Source organism: Neodiprion pinetum, chromosome 2, assembly GCF_021155775.2.
Source record: "Neodiprion pinetum isolate iyNeoPine1 chromosome 2, iyNeoPine1.2, whole genome shotgun sequence".
Classification (NCBI taxonomy): domain Eukaryota; kingdom Metazoa; phylum Arthropoda; class Insecta; order Hymenoptera; family Diprionidae; genus Neodiprion; species Neodiprion pinetum.
Genome location: NC_060233.1, coordinates 10719743 through 10741922, shown reverse-complemented (window position 1 = coordinate 10741922; position 22180 = coordinate 10719743). Strand labels below are relative to the sequence as shown.

The 22180-nt window shown below is 37.4% G+C and overlaps 1 long non-coding RNA gene across 2 annotated transcripts in view; it reads right to left on the bottom strand.

Annotated features, from left to right (window-relative positions):
• Positions 1–5636: 5636 nt before the first annotated feature.
• The window catches only part of LOC124212506 (uncharacterized), a 40945-nt gene continuing 24401 nt past the window's right edge, over positions 5637–22180 (bottom strand). Inside the window, exons 1-4 of one of the 2 annotated variants that reach the window (XR_006881668.2) lie at positions 18847–22133; positions 8984–9475; positions 8463–8674; positions 5637–7059 (exon numbers count right to left, since the gene is read on the bottom strand). This is a non-coding gene — a long non-coding RNA (uncharacterized lncRNA). Of the gene's footprint in view, positions 7060–8462; positions 8675–8983; positions 9476–18846; positions 22134–22180 lie in introns of those variants that run through there. The other variant, XR_006881669.2, reaches the window with a different exon arrangement.

Genomic DNA, 22180 nt, shown 5'->3' with positions numbered 1-22180 from the left:
ATTATTTAATTTTATTTTTGTACCAACCCCGTCACGGTTACGAATACACGCGTCTGCCGTTCCAATGAATGCCAGTATAACAGCAACGACGAAAAGAGACATCAAAATTTTCCTCATCGATATAGCCATTGTGCGTGTTTTTTTTTTATCTAAAATACGCAAGTGCGAATTAAATTTCTTATTCAATTACATCAAGATTTCATGGTTTGTTGTACAAGTTGTACGGTCGATATAAGAAAAAAAAAAAAGAAAAAAACACAACAATTTTGCTCTAAAAGAAAAGAACGAGAAAAAAAATTATAAAAAAAACTTGAAAATAATAATACTAATTGATACAAAAACCTATTTCGAATACTCACTCGAGATAATCTTTGCTTCGCGTTCGGCAAGGGACGTAAACTTGCAAAGTAGGTAAGATGTGTCGGGAAAGACGAAGCGAAATGGCAAAACGCGTTCAGAATGCGAAGGCTTTATACCGACAGGCGTACAGGCTTCATATCTCGCCCTCCACCCCTCGCTCCCATAAGTATGCACATACATATATCAAACTCCCCTCTACTCAATTTTTATCCAGTCAGCCAACGTTTACTTATTTCAATGTATTTTTACTTTTCATAATCTTTGTTAGCATAAGAAAAGTATAGATTTCGGCGGAAAATCACTGCTTCCAATTTCTACGAATCTCAACGTTTTCGAAACCTCTGGAATCCAAGAAACAGGCTTTTAGAAAAACGTTGGTCCGTCTGACAAATTCCCACGATGATCTCGGAAACGACTCCGTCAAAAGACTTGAAGTTTGCAGGATCTTAAAATCGGATGGTCAAGAAAAATTGCCATCTTTCGTTGAGTTTGAACTTCCGGTTCCACCGGACATAAATCGATTATCAACGTCTTACCGATAAACGTATACTTTTTCCTAGTTAATGTATTTATTTATCTTTTTTTTTTCAAAAAGTATGAACTTGTTCTTTTCCAGATAATTTTTCTTCTAATCTTTCTATCAAAACTTTTTCATTCGGCTACCTGGTCTTATCAGTTTTAGAATTTTCACTCGGCCGGTTCGAGATCATCGATGAAGTTTGTTGGACAGACCGAGATACTCTTCCCTTCTCACGGTGATGAAAAGTACCGCGAAGAAAACAGTTTTTCCAGCTTGCGTTTGTGTTCTATTTTTTCTTTTTCTTTTTGACTACCGCGGTTAACCATGGATGTGAATCGACGCTGAAGCTTTTGTCCCAGATTTTCTCTCTATCCTCAAAGGCTACCCTTCCTCATCCTCGAGCATTTTGCACTTATCTATCTGCTTTTAGGTCGTGTTTAGTTTACATACCAGGATGGTAATAAACAGACTTTGATCGTACCTCCTCATCAAAAATCATCTTTCCTGGGGGCTTTGATCCAGTTTACGCTGCAAGTTCTAATTAAACAAACGTAATTCGTGAGGCTGATCAACGGAGTATGAACATCGTCTTGATTGGTTTTTATTCATCTGATGAGTGGGTTGCAAGCGTTGTGATTGTGACACAGATTACTGATATAAAGGTATGTGTAACGCTCCGACACAACGAGATTACTGCGACTTGCGTGACCTCGGAGTCATATCAGAATCACATGAACATTGGAATCGCATCAGACTGCTGACACTAGAAACCGGTGCAGTTTCTGACTGAACGTAAACACTGATAACGTGTCGCGTTGCCGAGCCTCTCGACGAGTGCAGTATCCAACTAAATGTAAACAAGGAAAATATGTTGCACTGGCGATTTGAACTCCGAGTTTTAACTTCGGAAATGGATTGTGTCAGTTGGGCAATTGCAATCTATGGCGATTGAATGCCTTCTTGCGGTTAAATGAGACCAACTTTTCCACTGTACACTGTACTGTCCACTGACTACCATACATCTCGAGTCGTCTACCAATCATGGCTCCAGACTGACTGTAGAGTTTCGGTACTTGTGAGATTCCAAAATTTTGGACAAAGGGCATCGCAGTTTTGTATTGAAAATTTTTGCGTGTTGACACGGAGTAACTACCAACTTTGACCGATCCAGTGTCAATGTTTAGGTAGGATTACGTGTGAACAATTGGACGTTAGATCTATACGAATAAGGGTTCCTTTGCTGTAGATCAATTTAGCATGACGAACATCACTAAGGAGAAGCGCAAAGTTTTCATTGCTCGACTGGTTCAAAAAAATCGTCGAGTGTACGTAAGAATCCACTTTCTTGAATGTAGAACAGACTCCTCGAGTAGGTATGTATGCAGTCGTTCTATTGACGACATAATGGATTTGCGGAAGTAATAAGGAGTAAAAAGTATTTCATGGTAAGTCCGGTTGATCAAGGTTACATTGTGCATGGATGACACAAGTACTGGCGAAGATATACATAAGTTGAAAGAAAACTCGAAACACTTCTGCTTTACCTCTGGTATTGAATACCTTGTTCGCTGCGTTGCCTCGAAGCGGTAACATGTAACGAAAATTGTATCGGATCCTACTAATTGCAAGGGTGAAAAAAAAAGATTATGCTTCCTTTTAAAACAGCTAACGTTGCTTGTTCTTACAAGACCTTTGTTTCGTCGAGTAATTGTATTAAGGCTTGTGGATTTTTATGTCCACTGCTGTTACAACAATAAAATGTAAAATGCACGTGCTATCATCACTGCTTGTTAATATTAGAAATGTTTTCACTTACAATATGTATTTAAAATGTAAATGGCATTTTGGGTTCAGCATTTTGAATGTTCTCAAAGTGACCGTTTACATTTACCCACATGTGAGGAATGTGTGAGAATTCCAAGTCATTTTACGTTGACGTTGCGACTTGACGAGAGATTTTTCTAACTGTCAGTCTGCATGCAAAGCTACGAATTTAACGGTAAATTATTCGTGATATGAGGATGTGAAAAAACGCTTTGCCTCAAAATTAATTCATATTAGACAGTGCGACAAGAAAAAAAGGGAAACTTAGAATAATCGATCATTACATGAGGACGAATTTTCAAACAGACGTGACTGTGGGATATTGCGTCGTGCATCGGTGACTACCGAGAGGGGCGGTTAAAAATAAATTGACAAACAAGAAACGGAGATATTACCGCGACGCAAAACGCCTCGCGACTGACCCCCAGATGCACTTGGGCTCGATTGGCAAGCTTCTGGCTAACTTGTGCCTACAGCTGGATAAGGATTCCATTCTTTCGTTTCTTTTACATTTTCTTCACTACCGTAGATTAATCGCGATATTACGTCATAGTTAAAATATCTCCAACCCATGGCAGTTTATCGGTTCGCGCATATTGTTCAAAGCTTATATCGCTTCTGTGTTATCCTCTAATCGTCATACGTGCGTTGTGGAAACAACGTTTGTCGATTGACCTTAAGCCTCTCAATATTCCGTTGTGCGACGCTTCACTATTGCACGATTCTTACTCTTCTTCTTCTTCTTCTTCTTCTTCTCTTCCATTGTTGCAATCCAATTGCTTAGCATACTGTTTCATTTCGCAGATGTTTTTGCAAACGATTTCAGGTGGCTGGCTTACTCGCAAACGAAGTGTGGAAAAGAGGAAACATTTGTTATCTAGATGTTTACAGTGTGGCAAGCATAATATAGGTACTTAGCTGCAGCGGTGACACTACAGTTACTTCATTTTTCATTTCTCATCCATTATTGTTACTCCTGCTGCAGGGGAATGAATCCCCAACGAATACGGTGACAAGCATCTCGCATGCCGTGTAAAGTACCGTCGGCGTACTTATTGTTTACAGTTTGAATTCACGGTCGTTTGCCAACCAAGCTACGACGTAGATAATTTTATCAAGTGTTTTTCCTCATCGTCTGTTCCTTTTTTCCCCGCCTTTTCCGCCAAGCGTATCTTGGGTTTTTCGAGATCAGAAGAAACGAGTGCAACGTCTCCGAATGTCTACTTTGGCATCGCTTTATCACTGCATACGTTAACGTACCGAACACACGTATTTTCGCACGGTGTTTCATGAAAAGTCTTCTCCCGGGTTCCCAAAAAAATTCCACACTTCATACCGCAATAGAAAACTGAAATTTCGGGACCAAAATGACAAGTCTGCCTTGCTCAATTTATGCAAAACAAATTTGTCAATTTATGAAAATCGTTGGGTGAATTTCAGGTGCTTTTCCTTTGTGTTTAATCATTTTGCCCTTACTGAGTTTATTCTATAGATACGGAAACTTGCCGTATTATTCTTAAAAGCTGCAGAAACAGCTTGAGACTTACATGAACGCTGTGCCTCTTCAAAAAGCCAAATGGCAGCGCGTTCACGCAAAAATTCAGCAGCAACAGGGAAGTGAGATGTCCGTTTTTTTTAAATTAAGAATTGAGATGTCTGATTTTTTTCTTTAGCCGAGAATACATTAGTTTTTAGCTATTTATGTATTTTCCCAAAACAATTAATCTCATTAAAACTCGTTAAGAGGGAGAAGAAGAGAAAACGAAAATTACGGTAAAGTATTCTGTTAAAACCAAATTCCCCTTCAAAAAGCTGTGTCGATTTTTCAACTCACATTAGTCTTTCTGATTGTGGAAAACAATTCCTCGCTTTTTCACGGAAATATCAAGGAAATAATAATTGAATTCGGACCGTGAGAAAATTTTGATAAGAAGATAAGAATAGTCGCTTATTCAATAATTATTCAATTTTATTTTTGTACCAACTCCGTCACGGTCACGAATACACGCGTCTGCTGTTCCAATGAATGCGAGTATAACAGCAATGACGAAAAGAGACATTAAGATTTTCTTCATTGATATAGCCATTGTGGGTATTTTTTATCTGAATTATTCAAATGCTAAATTATTTTTTTTCTTTTTATCATTCTAACGTTTCAGGGCTTGTTTGCTTATCACGACAAATCCTAAATATAGTGCTAAGCAACCATAATGTTAAAAGATCCCTGTGTCTCAAAGATTTTTATATTCTGCAATCACTATTACATTACTAGACAAATTCAAAATCTAACCTCGATATTTCTAGCTCTAATACTAGAAATAAAACACTACTCCCTAACATCAAAAAGGAATCTATTATAGAAGCAGTCTTATTACTGCTATGATATATTATACTTCGATAAATCAGATAATAATTTTAAATCCTTGAACCATAAAAAAAAAAAAAAATACTATAAAAAGGAAGTTGAGAAACTGGCTAGTCGGTTTGAAGTAATTATTTTACCACTTAAATCTATTAAACTTTTTATTTCGTCTTTTATCTTTATTCTCTTTTTTTATTTTGATCTGTTATATGGTAACATAATTTTGTGAAAATCTGTTTCCCAAGTTGGTCCTGTTTGAGGTATTTTGCACCTCTATAGGGTATAAACGCTGAATATTATCTTACGTTCAAATTTGTACTACCTGACAAGTAAATAAATAAGAATTAGAACGGAGACAGCTTCGGTGGTACAAATAACTTTGGACGGTACTGATTTTTGCCAGTGTCCGGGAAGATTATTTGAGAACGTCAAGTCTGGTCGACAGTCATGAATTTATTCCCTTGTCTGGAGCGTAGAACTTAGGGGGAATAGGAAGAGAAAATAGGCAGAAAATGGAATGATATTCAAATGACATTTGTTAAGAACTGAAACGACGTACGTACATTTTCTTTTGCACAACGATTTTATTTGAGTTTCGGCTATAAGGTTTTGCGGTTTCAGTTTAAAAAATATACAAATATTTAAGAGAGATATAGGCGGATAAAGAAGACTACGCGTCTCATGCGCTGCTCCCTTATTGCCACGATTCCGAGTAAACGGTTAGTTTTCGGAAATTTTCAAGCGCCATTCTCTTCAGGGGATGTTCCGTTACTAAGTGTCCGTTACAAAGTTACTACGAATTCCAAAAAAGCAGGTCTGGTGCATGATCAAAGATACATATACGCATTCAATCATTTTATGAGAATCATCTCGCAAAAACATTATACACAGGCAAATATCCTCATTTCTTCGTAAATAATATTAAAATCACATACTACGGCTGTATAATTTGAATAAAATTTGTCCTAATGCATTGAAGAAAATGATAAAAATTTACATGATTCGGATAATTTCTCGATTGGCATAAAAATATTTTTAAAGGTCGACGATCATATTTGAATCGTACGTCGTCGTGACAAAGATTACGATCAAATTATGCTGCACAGAACTTGTTCCAGAGTAAATGTATTGTGCAATTCATTTCGATCATATTTGTCGCCTAGGTACCGCATAAGCAACCGATCTTCCTCGGTAACCCGCACCGTGTTCTGGAACACGACGTCGTCATTGCAGAACGTACGGGGCGAGATTGAAATTCAGAAATTGAACAGTTCCGAACGCGCCAAATTCCGAATTCTTTTGTGGCGAAGCTTAAAGTAAAGTAATCAAACTTTGACTAGGCATCAAAGTTTCGAACGGTCGGAAACGCGATACTCAAAGCTCCGAAAGAGCAAAGTTTCGAGAGGTGAGAATTCCTAAAGTGCATAACTCCGACAAGTCAAAGTTCCGAGAGTACGAAAGTGAGGAAATTTTAAGATGTGAAACATCGAAATTCCGAATGGTCCAAGATTTTCAGTTCTGTCAATTTCTTACTTGGTAAAATTTCACCTCTGATCTTTGTTTGTTTTGAATTTTCGATATTTTTACGTTCGGAATCCGAGACATTCCGATTTCGGTTTTTCTGATTTTTCACACCCACTCGTTGAGGAAACTACGCTGTGAGGTTTTATTTTAATTTCCAGAACTTTACTCAATCAAAACTGCATTTTTCGGATGTTTTGCTCTATCGGAACTTTACTTTTCGGAACATTACTTTATCGTATCTTTAATTTTGAGAACCTTGCATCTTGGAATTCTGAGCGGTCGGGCTTGCAACAATTCCCAACTTTGTTGTTTTGTAAAAGGTTGATTTCTTCACCTCGAGTTTCGTTTCGCCCTCAAATAACTCGTAATTACGCACTTTCGGAACTTTTCAAATTCACAACTTCAACCCCGCCCCGAACGTACCATCTAAATGTGGCATCTTCCGGATGTCCGTCACACGGAATAGATTCTGAAATCATAAATTTAAGCGTGACACGGGAATTCGCGGGAGAATAGGAGAGTGTTAACCGATAAATCGGCGAGCACTCACAAATGCGTAAGCAATTCCTGGTTCTCGTCAAAGGAAATTCGAATGGTGTGAAGTAGAACTCGGAATAGAAACAGAAGCTCGGGTTCGTACTCAAGGTTTTTGCAATCTATTTAGAGTTATTTTAGTTTACGGAAGCAACCAATTTTGATACTGACCATATCAAAGAGTAAAGACCACTCAATTTACATGTTAGTATAGTTACACATGATCAGATCCTACTAAGAAAGGTAGAAAAAGTCCTGTTTTCTTTTGAAACAGCTAATGTTGTTTGTTCTTACGAGTTCTTTTTTTGGTCTAGAAATTTTATTACGGTTTGTAGATTTTAACGTTCACTGTAGCTGCGACAATAAAATTCATTTCTCCCTTCATTACATTCTATGATCAAGAAATATTACATATACTTATTCGTAGCGTTTATGAGCTTGTATTGTATGGTGTATTTTATGGTTATTCAATTGTAGGGGAGTTGAAATATAGAAACTAACGATCAAAGTGTGTGAGACGTTCCGTCGGTAACTGGCTTTGAAAAGAGTGCATCGTACGCTTTGTTGGTAATTCCACTTTGACAAGAATGGTTGTGATAACTGTGTGTTGATCACAGTATGCGTTGACTGTGCGAGACATCGTGATGCCAACTGGGCGCAGGTGAGAGTTTATGAAAAACTAATGGTAACTACATGTCGATAATCACTTTCATAGAGGACGGTGACTACGCGAACACAAAGAAGCAGCAGCCAATTCGATATGTATCGATGAACGGTACGATAAGCAATACGAAGTGACGGAATATCATATAAATATAAGTCGAATGGCTGTAAGTAACCATTTGGTTTAAAAAAAGATGTCGTGTACCCTTCACGAATAGCAATCAAAACAAAACAATTACGAATTCTCTATTAATATTCACTGCAACAGTTTGCTAGTCCAAATAGTTTATTATCACCGAATGAAAATCATTCGAATCAGCATACGAACATTTCAATGATTCCATCGTATGAATAAGTCGAAGAACAAGAATTTAATTGATACGCAAAATAAGAATAAGTGGTTATTTGAGAGGAATTTTTTCATGTAATTAAACTGATAGTTCATATTTCCCGTGCGTGTCACCGATTTGAAATTTTGAAAAAAAATGGTTTGTAAAACATCACCTATTTCAAATCGAAACCGAAACAACACCTTCCTTTCAACCGATGAATTATTCTTAGCTTGTCGGGATCGATATCGGGTAATGTAAGCAAGGCTCATTAAATGTGTTTGTCTTTGAATTGCATAATAAATCATGTCATAAACTCCAATCATATATTAATCACGATATTTACTTGTATACGCCTAAAAGCTGCAGAAACGCATCAGAGATCGCGCGCCTACAATCCTCCAGTCAGGCAATTGCATACACACGTCGTCCGCCTACACTCTTCGAGTCAAGCAACCGCGCATACACGGTTGATCGGAGCCAGGAGGCAGCCCAGTTCGTGAACCACCCATGCGGAGAAACAAACACCACGGCGGCCATCTTGATATATTCCTGCCTCTAACGAAATGCATACATGTAATAAATATATCACGTATATATCCTTATAGATATATTCCAACTTCAGTTACCATGCTAAGCCTGTATTGAGAAAAATTCATAAAGTTGTTTTTCTCTTATAAAATTCACAACTTGAGAGTATTTTTCCACTTTATTAAAACTGGACTTAAGACTCAGTTTTATATAAATATTCAAAGTCTTTAATAATATACGGGATAACTAAATCCGAAAATACCAAAAAACAGTGTTGTTTTCTCTACGAGATAAAGGTAATTATACATAGTTTCAGTTAAAAACCAGGTAACCTACCCTGTTTCCCCTTGCAAAACTAGCATTGCCTTGATTAAATCCATCTCTCCTTTACCCGTAGATGCCAAAACCCTCCTCAACGCGCATCGAGCCTCGTGATAGAGCCGGTAGACACGTCCGAGAAAACAGTAAGGCCGAAATAGAAGCCAGACTTCCCGGTGTCAGGAACGAACGCGGGAATCTTTACGCTCTGACCGTGCGATTCTTTTCACCGTTACTCGAGCCGGCCGACCGAGAGGAATCGTTCTCCGCCAACGAGGTCCGGACGTATCGGAAGACCTTCTCTTGGAACAGGTCGACATCGGACGAAAGGTGGTCCCGGTCCCGGTCATCGAAGAGATACCTGAACTCCAATTTATTACGTACAATACCACTCCATACATCACCGACAACGACTTTCCTTGGCTGTACCGTCTCGTAAGGGGGGCCCGAGTCCCTCAAATAAACACAAGGCTCCGAAACGTTGATGCTGACTCTCGGCACACGTCCGAACTGTAAAGAAAAGTTGTTTTGGTTTCTATGTATTTTATTAGTGACATGGAGACGTCACAGCGCGTATGATTTATGATGACAGCGGTGGGATTCCGTTCAATAATTAGTTAATAAACAATTTACAAACGGAATAGAATCCACAATTCTGATCTCGAAATTTCATAAAATGGAATTTCACCGGGACCAGCACCAGCTCGTAGCATCGACTCTGTAAAAGACACTCGTTTAATGTGACGATTTCTAATAACGATTAACAAATAACGGTATAACAATGCCGATGGAAATAAGAAACAGTGGTCAAAAGGAAGCGGAGGGGGCGATGATCTCGACCGACAATGACACAAAGCTAAAATATGCTGAGTCAAATGCAGAATTTTTACGCGAAGACATATCAAAGAAAGAAAATAGACTCGGAGCAGAACAAGAAGCCTAGAGCAACGACAAGCCGAACTAGATAGGAAGTCGTTAGAATCGAGCGAAAAGCTCCGTGAACAAGAATCGAAAACAGAAGGAACTAGAATCGAACAAAATGACTGCCGTAGGCAACAAAATGCAAGAAATATTGTCCGGGTTAGTAATCAGTGAACCGGTAGAGCCAAAAGGAAGCGTATCGGGAATAAAAAATATCAAGCTGTCTAAAGGAAAAGGCAAAAATCGATGGCAATATACTAGGAAATTTAACTTAAAAAATGGGTTGAGAATTATTCTATAAATCTTTCTTGGTGAATAAATGATATTAAATGTAATTCATTTTATCGTGGTATGAATTTCAAGTATTGTTAGCTAGGACTCAGGCATGTACAAGTATTTATGTATATAATAAAAGCTACCATCCGTTTCGCCTAAGTGTTTCAGTTTTATCTAACGCAAATATCGGAAGGTACAATAATAAAAATCGATATCAATCATCATCCGGTTTCCAAACGTATTCCAAAAGTTTTCAAAAGTTCCGAAAAGTTTACCAAAGTCCAAAACTTTTCACAAACTGTCGAACTCTAACCATCTAGGGAACAATTTTGTTTTAACCTTCCTGATTAAACTACTTGTCGAAAAATAAAAAAATAAAATAAATAAAAAAAATCCCATTACCAAGATCAATCATGCTTCACCTCTTTGACCAAGCTGTACTCAAAACTGGCATCAAGAATTACCAGTACGTTTCTATCACCAAAAAGCCGCATGAATTGATAAAAGCCGAAGTGAAAATAAAATGTAAGACTTTCATTCCAGTAATGTTCGACCTCGATAAAAAATTAAATGAGCTACTGCCAGAGTTAACCGAAGCATTATAGTTGTTGCGTCGCAAAACCCTCGCTAGGTAAAAAAGGGATAATTTACAGCCACACATCTGGTTTTTCTAACTTTCGCTTAGTCCTTCAGCGTCCGATCCTTCCTGCTATTCTCAACCTTCCAAGTTTAGTGAGAGCCCGCGACACCCAGACCTTCGTTATATTATAAAAGCTGAAAATTCTTCTACATATGTCCCCTGTACAGGTATAGGCAAACCCAGCCTATACAACCTGGGTCGCGGTGGCTTTGGCAGGTAACAGGTAGTAAAGGTGAGTAAAATTGTGTTACAAATTTGTGATAGTATAAAACTTAGTTCTCATATATTTTAACTTACAATCGTATCAGAAACCGCCTTGTCTATTGGCGGACACTTAGGACGGTAACAACCCCTTTCCAGACACCCTCGCAGTCTAATTATTTATAAATCTACTTTCGTCATAGTATAAAATCTGACTTTTATATATGTTATTCGGAAAATTTTAAGAATAATGTTTCCACAATCCCCAGTCACTTTCGATGGTTCCCCCGTCTTCTCAGACACATTGAAGTCTACTCCAGGCGTGCGCGCGATGAATATACATGTACGTTGGTGCGAGTGAAATAGCGCGATCTATACTCTAGATTCATCAAGAAAATTAATTATGTAGATTTGTAACGGATTAAAAAAGTTGATTTTAAAAAAATAGTGGAAAAAAAATTTTCATATCAACAAATTATGAAATCAACGATATAATAATGCGATTCATTACGCTATTAACTTTTGCAAATTATCGTTAAATTTTGTATTCAACTAAAATTTGAATTTTCTCAAGTGAATTTTATGGAATCAAGTTGTGATTTAAAGAAAGTTGTAAAACAACATCTATCGATAATTTTTTTTAAGTATTGTGCAGAAAATAATAAGAAAAATCGGCAGTTGACGATAAAATTCTAGAAGTTTAAAGTTTTAAGGAGATAAATTTGTACGTATGTCGGTTTTACTATAAGGAGAGAAAATAATTTAGATCGTAATGAAATCAATGGAAAAAGAATTAAATTATACTTTCAATTATAGCCATTACAAAACAAAGTAAAAAAATAAAGTTTCAAACATGTATTGTTAAATTTAAAAAAAAATTCAATTATTTCCATCGTCATCGTCGGTATATCCATTATCTTCATCACCGCTACTCCATTCTGTGGATGAGTTGTCTACACTGAACGACTTTTTGTTTACTCTTTTTTTCTTTTTTAAATCTGCAGGCTCAGAATTGTAGTATTGTTTATCAACGCCTGTGAATGTTTTATGACATTCCCGGTGATAACCTCCATCTGTATATTCATCAGGTAAAATAATGTTCGCATATTTAAGGTTATGTTTTTTTCTGACTTTCAAAACAGTTTGACACTTCTCTAATTTCTCTTCAAAAAGCAAAATTAATTTTCCCTTACTTTTCTTACAAATAAAACAACTTAATTTGTTTTCATCCGTTTCTTCTGTTTCCATTATAACACTTTACCGCAACTGGACCACTTATTCACGTATATGTATATTCATCGCGCGCACGCCTGGAGTAGACTTCAATGTGTCAGAGAAGACGGGGGAACCATCGAAAGTGACTGGGGATTGTGGAAACATTATTCTTAAAATTTTCCGAATAACATATGTAAAAGTCAGATTTTATACTATGACGAAAGTAGATTTATAAATAATTAGACTGCGAGGGTGTCTGGAAAGGGGTTGTTACCGTCCTAAGTGTCCGCCAATAGACAAGGCGGTTTCTGATACGATTGTAAGTTAAAATATATGAGAACTAAGTTTTATACTATCACAAATTTGAAACACAATTTTACTCACCTTTACTACCTGTTACCTGCCAAAGTCACCGCGACCCAGGTTGTATAGGCTGGGTTTGCTTATACCTGTACAGGGGACATATGTAGAAGAATTTTCAGCTTTTATAATATAACGAAGGTCTGGGCGTCGCGGGCTCTTAGACTATAACTTCTCTCACAATCTTGGCTCTCCCAAGCTCACCTTCAATTTCAAAATTCAGTTGTCCACGCACCGTTCAATAGAAAAGACGTGCGCCTAACTCCACGAGCCATTTTAACCTTATCAGTCGATTTGTGTAATAAGCCAACAATTCAATCTTTACACAACCAATCTACCCATGGCGCTTTATACTTGTCAAATATATTGGTTATTTCGTCATTTGCTATCAACATTATTCAAACCTAATCACCTATAGCTCGTTAATTCGCGTTGTAGGAGTTCACGTGGCATCCAATATTCACGCAAAATAGGGTTCGCGTCAACAATGGTATATCTTTTACTGTATTAAATCATCTCAACCAATTAATTCTGAAAGATCGCCCATCCAAAGTTACGATGAATTAGTCTCAACGACTTGAACAACTCTGATGGTCCCTGTATAAGATTACAGTACATACAAGGATCCAGCATACCGGCTTATCGCGAGGTAAGTCTCCTTAATTCTTCTTAACCTTTAGCTGGCACCTTTATCAGGTATAAAATTATTGGGCACCTTGGGGACGTTGAACAAAGCAGCTTGATATTTTGACTTGATTTTTTTTCGCAACGTGCTAGACGTCGAGAACTTTGTAATCGCACAGCAAACCGATACCATCACCCGGTTAATCCCGTATACAAATATAGACTAAAACACCGCAGTTTTCGATAAAGTCCGAGACAATCACCCTTGACTAAAGGAATGTCGACTTTATGATGATTCGTTTCCTTACGTAGAATCTTTCTTCAGTTCACAGATTCTGGTACACTTGTGCTTGGAAGGGAGCGTCCGTATAGGTCGAAGACGGACGAAGTCAGACCGCGAAAATTACGCGTAGTGTTGCGAATTTCGCTTCTCATTGTAGTCTTGAGGAAACAGAGCAACCTGATTGGAGCAGCTGGCAAACAAGAACGAGCAATTGACATTAGCGGACGTGGACGTAGCTTTGTCGTGTGAAATGTCACCATCTCGTCCATCGAATGCGGCCAGCGACGACTGTGATACGAATAAATACCGCTATTCGTAATAAACAATTTGCCGTTTTGGCGCAATCGAAGTTTGAATTGTTAGAGATGACGAAAGAAGATATGAGAGCCAAGGCTGAAGTCAAAATGCAAATATTGAAAACGCAGCTAGAAAAGGAACAACTGGAGCTGAAATTGCTGAAACATGAACTTCAATGAAAAATGTATTACTCGGAAGGTATAATTTAAATATAAACCGACCAACTTTAGATGTAATAATCGTTGAGTGTACACGTTCTTCGTAGCAATAATATATTTACCGTTTCTAATTAATATGATACAACATTTCTAAAGAGCATAAAATGTCGAATTTAACTAGCCATACAGCTTTACTGTATTTGGATGTAAATACTTCTGCCGACGTTACTTTTACATAAATTTATACACTTTAATAATCATCATTGTAATCTCGAAGAACGAGACACGAAATATAATTCTTTTATATTCATAACCGAATTGTTTGAAGAATATATTATCTTTTACCAGTTTAAATCATATTTAACCATTTATTTTTAACGATCACCTACCACATTTCAATATTATAAATTAGCCTTAATCTTTGATTATTTATAATCATTGTTTTGATACACTGAATTTCTTTTGGGTAAAATTTTTTAGACATTTGCAACAGAACATTACTTTTGGGTCGTTGATTTCGCATTGGATGTGAAATATGGGACGTCTCTTAAGCTGGAATAACCACTTTATCAAAATCGAAAATGACCTATATGGGTATTTAGTGCTCTTTAGTTGCTAATTTGTTCCCCAAATTTTGATTTTGTTGCTCCAGTGATTTCGCCGAAATTAAGGGCGATGTCAAGTTTAAAAAAAGTTGGCAAAGCCGGGCAAACGGATGACGGAATATTAACGAAAAAATTATGAGAATTGGTTGCTAATTAGTTGCTCAAACAATACACTCATTTCGAACTGAAAGAATCAACCCCTGCTCCGGAAACCACCCCCAAGTCGTCACGTACAAACAATACGCTTGAAATGTAATTGAATGTACTGTACATTTTGTTTTCAACTAATAAATCACTGAATCACGTGAATTTGTCGTATCACCGATTTTGTTGCTCAACCCCCAACACCCGAAATTCACCCCCATGCCAACGGCGCTACACAGAAATGAGAGAACGCGTGGATATAAAAATTCGTTAAAAATTGATTTCAGATCCGCGAATTAGTTGCTCTCGATGTACCGTATCACCGATTTTGTTGCTCAACCCCCAACACCCGAAACTCACCCCCATGCCAACGACGGTCATCTTGGACATAATTCCAAGTCATCAATATAAATTACAAGTTCTGAGATTTTCAGAAATATGTGCGTTATTCCGTTATTGCATAAAAAAAAAAAAAAAAACATTACAGGGTTACCTGAGACTGCATTACAATACGTGACCCATTTTTACTCGGCCTTGAATGATATTTGGATTTTCTTGTTTTTCATGACATATACAGTTATATATATCTCATCTTTATCCAAGTTTCAGTTTATATTAATTATTTATTGTTAAAAAATCTTTCGTTTTGAGTGGAAATGATGCAAGGATATGTATACCTGCAATAAGTGGTAATTAAATCACAGGAATACATCTTCTGGCATTCTTGTTGCGTAAAATGAGACTTTTTTCAGATATTTGTATACGACATATTATATCAGTACCTCTTTGGGAAATTGATACGAGAGCGGAGGTGATAAGTTTGGAGGACAGGGATTTCGGAGTCTTGGTCTCCTTTAGAAAATGCATAAAAATGGTATCTAATATGTTGAAACTGTTATGGGTAAAGTGTCGATCATGCGTTGCCCCCGTATATGGGTGTTACCGTCCTCTAAAGGTGTAGAAAGACTACAAAATCCTCTACAAATGAACAAATGAGACTAGAGGTGAAATGAAATGCTGTTGAAATAATCGCGGAACAACCGACACATGTCATTAACATACCATAGACATAAACGCCTGTCAAGCCACGAGGAATTACATTGGGAGAATAAAATAATATTGGGCGTTCTACAGGCACTCAAAACTATTTAACTCGACACATTATTACAGCACGAATAATTGGATTGGAAAGCCGAGTTGTAAAGTGGATAAGACTCGTGGGCGAGCTCATTCTCCGATCATGGCAATCTCATCAGCAGCGTTAACTTTGGACATTAGATATAGAGCCGAGCAACTTTGACACGTGAAACTCTAATTTTTATCAAGATAAGTTGACAAAGGGGTGATTTTAATGAATAAAGGGTGGAACGGCAGAATCCTAATAACAGCATATCAATGGAAAACGTGCGTTCCATCACTTTTCTGTACGTAGTTGGCATGGGGGTGAGTTTCGGGTGTTGGGGGTTGAGCAACAAAATCGGTGATACGGTACATCGAGAGCAACTAATTCGCGGATATGAAATCAATTTTTAACGAATTTTTATATCCACGCGTTCTATCATTTCTGTGTAGCGCCGTTGGCATGGGGGTGAATTTCGGGTGTTGGGGGTTGAGCAACAAAATCGGTGATACGACAAATTCACGTGATTCAGTGATTTATTAGTTGAAAACAAAATGTACAGTACATTCAATTACATTTCAAGCGTATTGTTTGTACGTGACGACTTGGGGGTGGTTTCCGGAGCAGGGGTTGATTCTTTCAGTTCGAAATGAGTGTATTGTTTGAGCAACTAATTAGCAACCAATTCTCATAATTTTTTCGTTAATATTGCGTCATCCGTTTGCCCGGCTTTGCCAACTTTTTTTAAACTTGACATCGCCCTTAATTTCGGCGAAATCACTGGAGCAACAAAATCAAAATTTGGGGAACAAATTAGCAACTAAAGAGCACTAAATACCCATATAGGTCATTTTCGATTCTGATAAAGTGGTTATTCCAGCTTAAGAGACGTAAATATGGGTACTAAACTGAAGATGAAAAAGTCAGTATAGTAATTCAAAATAAAAAAATCGATCAAATCTCTCAAAATTTGCCTCAGCAGTTTTTTGCATCGTTGAATTCAGATCTAAAGTCGATGTTACAAATTTATCGGCATTAATTGATGCCTGGAAAACAGACAACACTTGTTGGAATCAGGAAAACGATTTTACTAAAAATAAACGGCTGTAGGAGACTAGATTTTCAGTCTCAATAAATGTAAGCTGTAATGTCAGGCTGCTTCTTGAAACTGTACTCCGCTGATTTATTTATTATTTACTTAATTCTACCCGCAGCTTTGGCAACCTTCGCAGTTTTTGCAACCTTTTTACAAGATACTTCTTCAGTCTTTACACACGTTGAATCTTCGATTATTACGTAAGAACATTGATGAGCATTTTTTGTTCCTATTTTAATTATATTTCTGTATGTGTAATATAAAACTTGTCAATATATCATTCTTTTTCGGTGGTTTTTACGACATAAATTAATGTAATGTAATCCATAAAAATGTGGTCGACGTTTCGTTTTTTCTTTTTTCGTTCATGGTACGAACCCATGTCTTTTTTTACATATTTCTGATACCCGTTGTATAGAAATTCTTAGTTTTTTTTTTAATAAATTATTCTAATTTTAAGGGAAGCACTTTCATAGGCCTAACCGTCAAATTTTGACTATCTTTTTAACATTTGACCTTTGACACCGAAAAACTTATCACGTTTGTAGAAATGCAAATTGAATCTTAATTCACAACTAAATTAAGTTCCACTGTATAAGCAGTTAGTGTTCTACGCGTCAAATTTTCTACTATGCGAAAAAAGGTTCCTCGAAATGTGTACCTTATTTTTTGAAAAGTCGTCTTATCCGAGTATATATAAATATCGGTACGATTGTACTTTATGCAGCATGCCGATAAAGTAGGTGTTTTTTCTAAAAAGCTTACGAATCTTTTGTGTAAAAATTATTCGTAGCTCGTAACGAAGTTTGAGACAAACAAGGGATATACCTTGTCACTTACAAAAACTCTTGGCGCATCTCGCCAGTCGCGAGCCGGTCGGCGAGCTCTACAAGTCAAAATAAAAACAAGTCGTGTTTACTTCGCACACCTTTCTACACTCTGGACCCGAAACGCAAAGATCCATTAAAATTTCCGAATTTTTATCGTTAAAACAGGATATCGTATCGACGCCTCTTACGAAAAGTAGCAAGATTCAGATTTTTCGCAAAAACTAGCGTGTTTCGGATTTCACGGTGAAAAGTAGTATCGTTCGTCAAATTGAAGCGAATAATATTTCTATTTTGCGACGTTTTATCATTCTTAGACTATGTGCTGTAAAATATAGAAATAATGTATTAAAGTCATTTTGACTATCGAAACATGATAGTTTTCCCGGCAATAACTAAAACGTACTAATTTCCGCGGCAATAATTTAAACATGTGCATGGAATGAAGTCGTCAAATGAAAAATTGTAAGCACAATGTGATAAAATTGCAATCGTTTATCGTTTATCGCAATCATCGTTTCCAGACGCGGTATTCATCGACACGATGTCTAGAATTTGGAAATAATTGAAAAAAAAACGACCTTCTATCATCAGTAAATCGACTGAAAAAGGAAGAGTTCGTGTTTTCTTCTTCGCTGCATTTCTATGTAAACACGGTGAAGACTTACAGATAAATACAAAGTAATACTTTTAAACTGTAGAACAAAAAATTTGGAACTTTTGTTGGATGATCCTTTTGCCATCAATAAGTGTGATTGAAAAATTAATAATAAGGAAAGTAAAATGTCGTATCTACTTAAAATAAGATCTTTTCCACTCACTTATTATGCTTGCTAATTTCAATATATCCACGCATTTTCGATGCATTGAAAGCGAGTGCAAGAAAAAACGGTTTTGATACGGACTCTTGCCAATAAAATCATATTATTGGCGCTCACGACCTTTTGTCATTTACAAACAAGCGATGTGTAAATTGATCAGACGTTAAAAAGAGTTCGCGTGAGTTCGATTTTTCTCTTTTGCAATCAATAAAATTACGAGTCAAGATTATTCGTAACAAAATGGCAATATTGACGATGATGGAAAATATGGGATATGAAAAACTTCGACTCACCCCAACACCGAAATACTACTTCACTCCTTTTGCCAGCTCACCGCATAGTCGGCACAAATTGTTTGAAACGTCCGTAACACAGCTGTCCGAAAAAGTCGATCACTGAATTTACTCGAGTTAGCGAGGACCGTTAATTGCATTAACACACGATACACTGATTGTGAGTTTGATAGCCGTGATCGGTAACAAACTAACGCTTTGGTACAGCAACGCGTAAAAGAATGAAGTCGAGAGTTATTGTTAAAGATTGATTTCGGAGTAAAGTCACTTTTCCGTCTGTCACTTAGCAGGCAAATATTTTCAAACACGGACTATGGGGCTCGCAGCACAGACAAACTCCGGAGTCTCAGATCGACTCAACCCGAGACTTTATGGACGAAGAATGAACAGAATAGCGGATTCGAATCGTATCGCTGCGCGCGACTCGCGTCAGCGCAATAATGTATTACTACGCCTAACTAGCCGGTCCATCAGCAAATTACTATTTCATTACGCGCTCCACGATTGGTCGAGCGGACTACTTTCAGCCTCGCACTCACAAAGGTGCTCTGCGACTTCTCGAAAAGCTTTGACACAACATAACAAACATTTCTTGGTACTCGCTTTGAAATGAAGTATAATACTTTGAAATTAGCCAGACCGGCCTTGATTCTTATTTGTTTGAAGCGAGCTGAAATTTACTCGAAAAAAATTTGCAATGGTTATGTTTAGGTATGAATGTTGAGGCGGGTAGATGAAAAAGAGAATATATCTAGGGATGAAAGATTGAACAATTCAAACGGTTTCGATGACAATACTGAACGTCGCCATACTTAAGTGGGGTGTCTAATTTTTATCCGCCAAAATAAGAGTTTTTTTGTAATTTATAAGGAAAAAAAATGAAATTGTGCAATCAGGTACTTTCAAATTTTCAGCCTATGTTTATTGACATTTTAGATGTTCGTGTGAAAACATTGTCAACAATTTTTATGAAAAATTCCCCCATCGGCTGATCCTCCTCGTCTGTGAATCCACGAATTTCTTCACTTTTGCTAACCTGAAAAAGGACCCAAATGGCATTTAGTTCGTACACGTGTAACTATCGTTCAATGAAACAGTACATAAGAACATTTTTTTTAACGCAATCGTCACTTGTGAATTTCAAATGACCATTGCGCAAAACGATTATTTGAATTTGACGAGTGTCGATTTCGTTAGAAATAACTTTATATGTTAGTTGATTCAACAGTAGCCGGATGTGTACGAGCTGAAATACCGTTAGGATTGTTTTTTTTTTGTTTTTTAATACCAGAAGTGAACAATATCAATAGCCGTTCCAGAAGCACCCGTCAAACCAGTAGACGTGCCGCGTTCCATCGTCTGCGACATGGTATCAGTCTACTTTGCAGTTTCTTTCCGGAATTTCGAACTCTCGGCCACTTCCGCTCGCAATACGATAACAATTCCGCATCAAAGTTGAACATTGCAGCGATTTCGAACCTGTTCATCATCGGTCATATGACGTTGTGTGAATCTCTGGTAAAACTCTTTAGAGTTGTGCGCAATACGTACAATGTGGGTAAGGTCTTGAATAGGCCGAGTAGCAAAGTGTGACGTCCCAGGGGTGACAACCTCCTAAAAATAAAAAACTTCCTTTAATGAGAGATCTGTTGTGCTCTCCTTTCTTCAGAAATTACACTATATATAAAATATCATAGTTACTATACGAATATTACATACGTACTGCATTTACATAGCGTATGTGCGCTCGGGGACATACATGAATCAGAGACGGCTAATGTTTTACGTTAGACAGTTATGTTGGCAATACAGAAAAACCTACAGCGCCATAGTGGGCGAAGCGCGAATCTCCGCAAGTCTACGCAACTTTGCAAATCCCACTCCATAGCTTTGTCACAAGTTGATACCAACGACCTACTAACATAAAGTAACGTAAAACAGAGTAAGAGATAAAAAGAATGATAGAATGCAACCACTTACGACGATTTCCTCCCCACCCACGAGTTGCCCTAACCAACCCAAGATTAACAAAACCTGACCCAACCTTCTCTTCCGTAAATACGCACCTATCCGAAAATCCTCGACCAACTAAAACTCAATCCTCATATGTCAGCTAAGTCAGTTCACATTGTGACACTACTTGCGCAAATTGTTGTCTCCTACTTGCATAAAAACGTTACAACTAACAAAACTACATGCTAAATTATAACTTGAGTGCGTGTTTGGAATCTGACAATATTCATCAAGGACCAATCGTGAAGATACTGACCGAACTTCCATCCCACTCTCAGCGTACTATAACACACTGAGAGTAGAAGAAAAACTTTAACGTAAGAAATCCTGATTCAGTATCAATCACACCAAACGGAAACCATGAAAATTATCGTCGCAAATAATATACGAGTGCACAGATATAACACTATGCAACTTTTGGCTCGTGTCCAAGATTGAGTCATAATATTGTATGACAAATTCCGCACGGGCAAGCGGATCTTGGAAGTGATACATGTTGGTAGCATCGTCGTAATAAGATGTAACAGAATAATACCAAATTGGGTAAAAAATTTCATCCGCCAGATGGTATGGGATAATGACTCAACCTTCGGAAAATACAATTACAGCTTGTACCTGAACCTTACTATGAACGGTGACCAGCACGTTGTCGCTGACAAACTTGACTACTAGGCACTCCCTCTAAGCATCGCAACAATCAAAGATAACGAGGGCGACCTATTTTCTGTAAAACTGGACAATACGAATCACAGTAAAATCAAACAGTATCGAGCCGGTCATGACGAATTAATCTAAATCTCCAATGACGGTGACAACCGACCGAAGAACCTAAACCTATCCACCGCACCTAAATCACCGTAACGTATACAACTTCATAAAACTAATCACCATAACCAACCATGGAGCGAGCATAAATACCTTTATTAGCGTATCGAATATACATAAAATATGACCAACCGTAGAATAAAAATAGGAAAATAGCCGACCTTTATGCAAGAACAATCATCGAAAATCACAAAAACCAGTAAAAGAACCCAGAAGTTCCCAAGAGGTGACATCATATGCTAACACACAGATATACGCTGCGGAAGAAGCCACCATGCCGAAACTCTCATCACAAGATAACTCTGTGACAACCCGTATCACAACTGAATTGACGCTGAACATAACAATTAAAGCTCCAGGATGCATATTATGGACCTCCAAGAATTCCAAAGAGGAAACAACATCCTCCTGATAAAGGAAATTGCAATACTCAGCTGCTTTGAAGGATTAATAAATTATTTAATAATCCGAAGCGAAATGGACAAAACCACCTTAC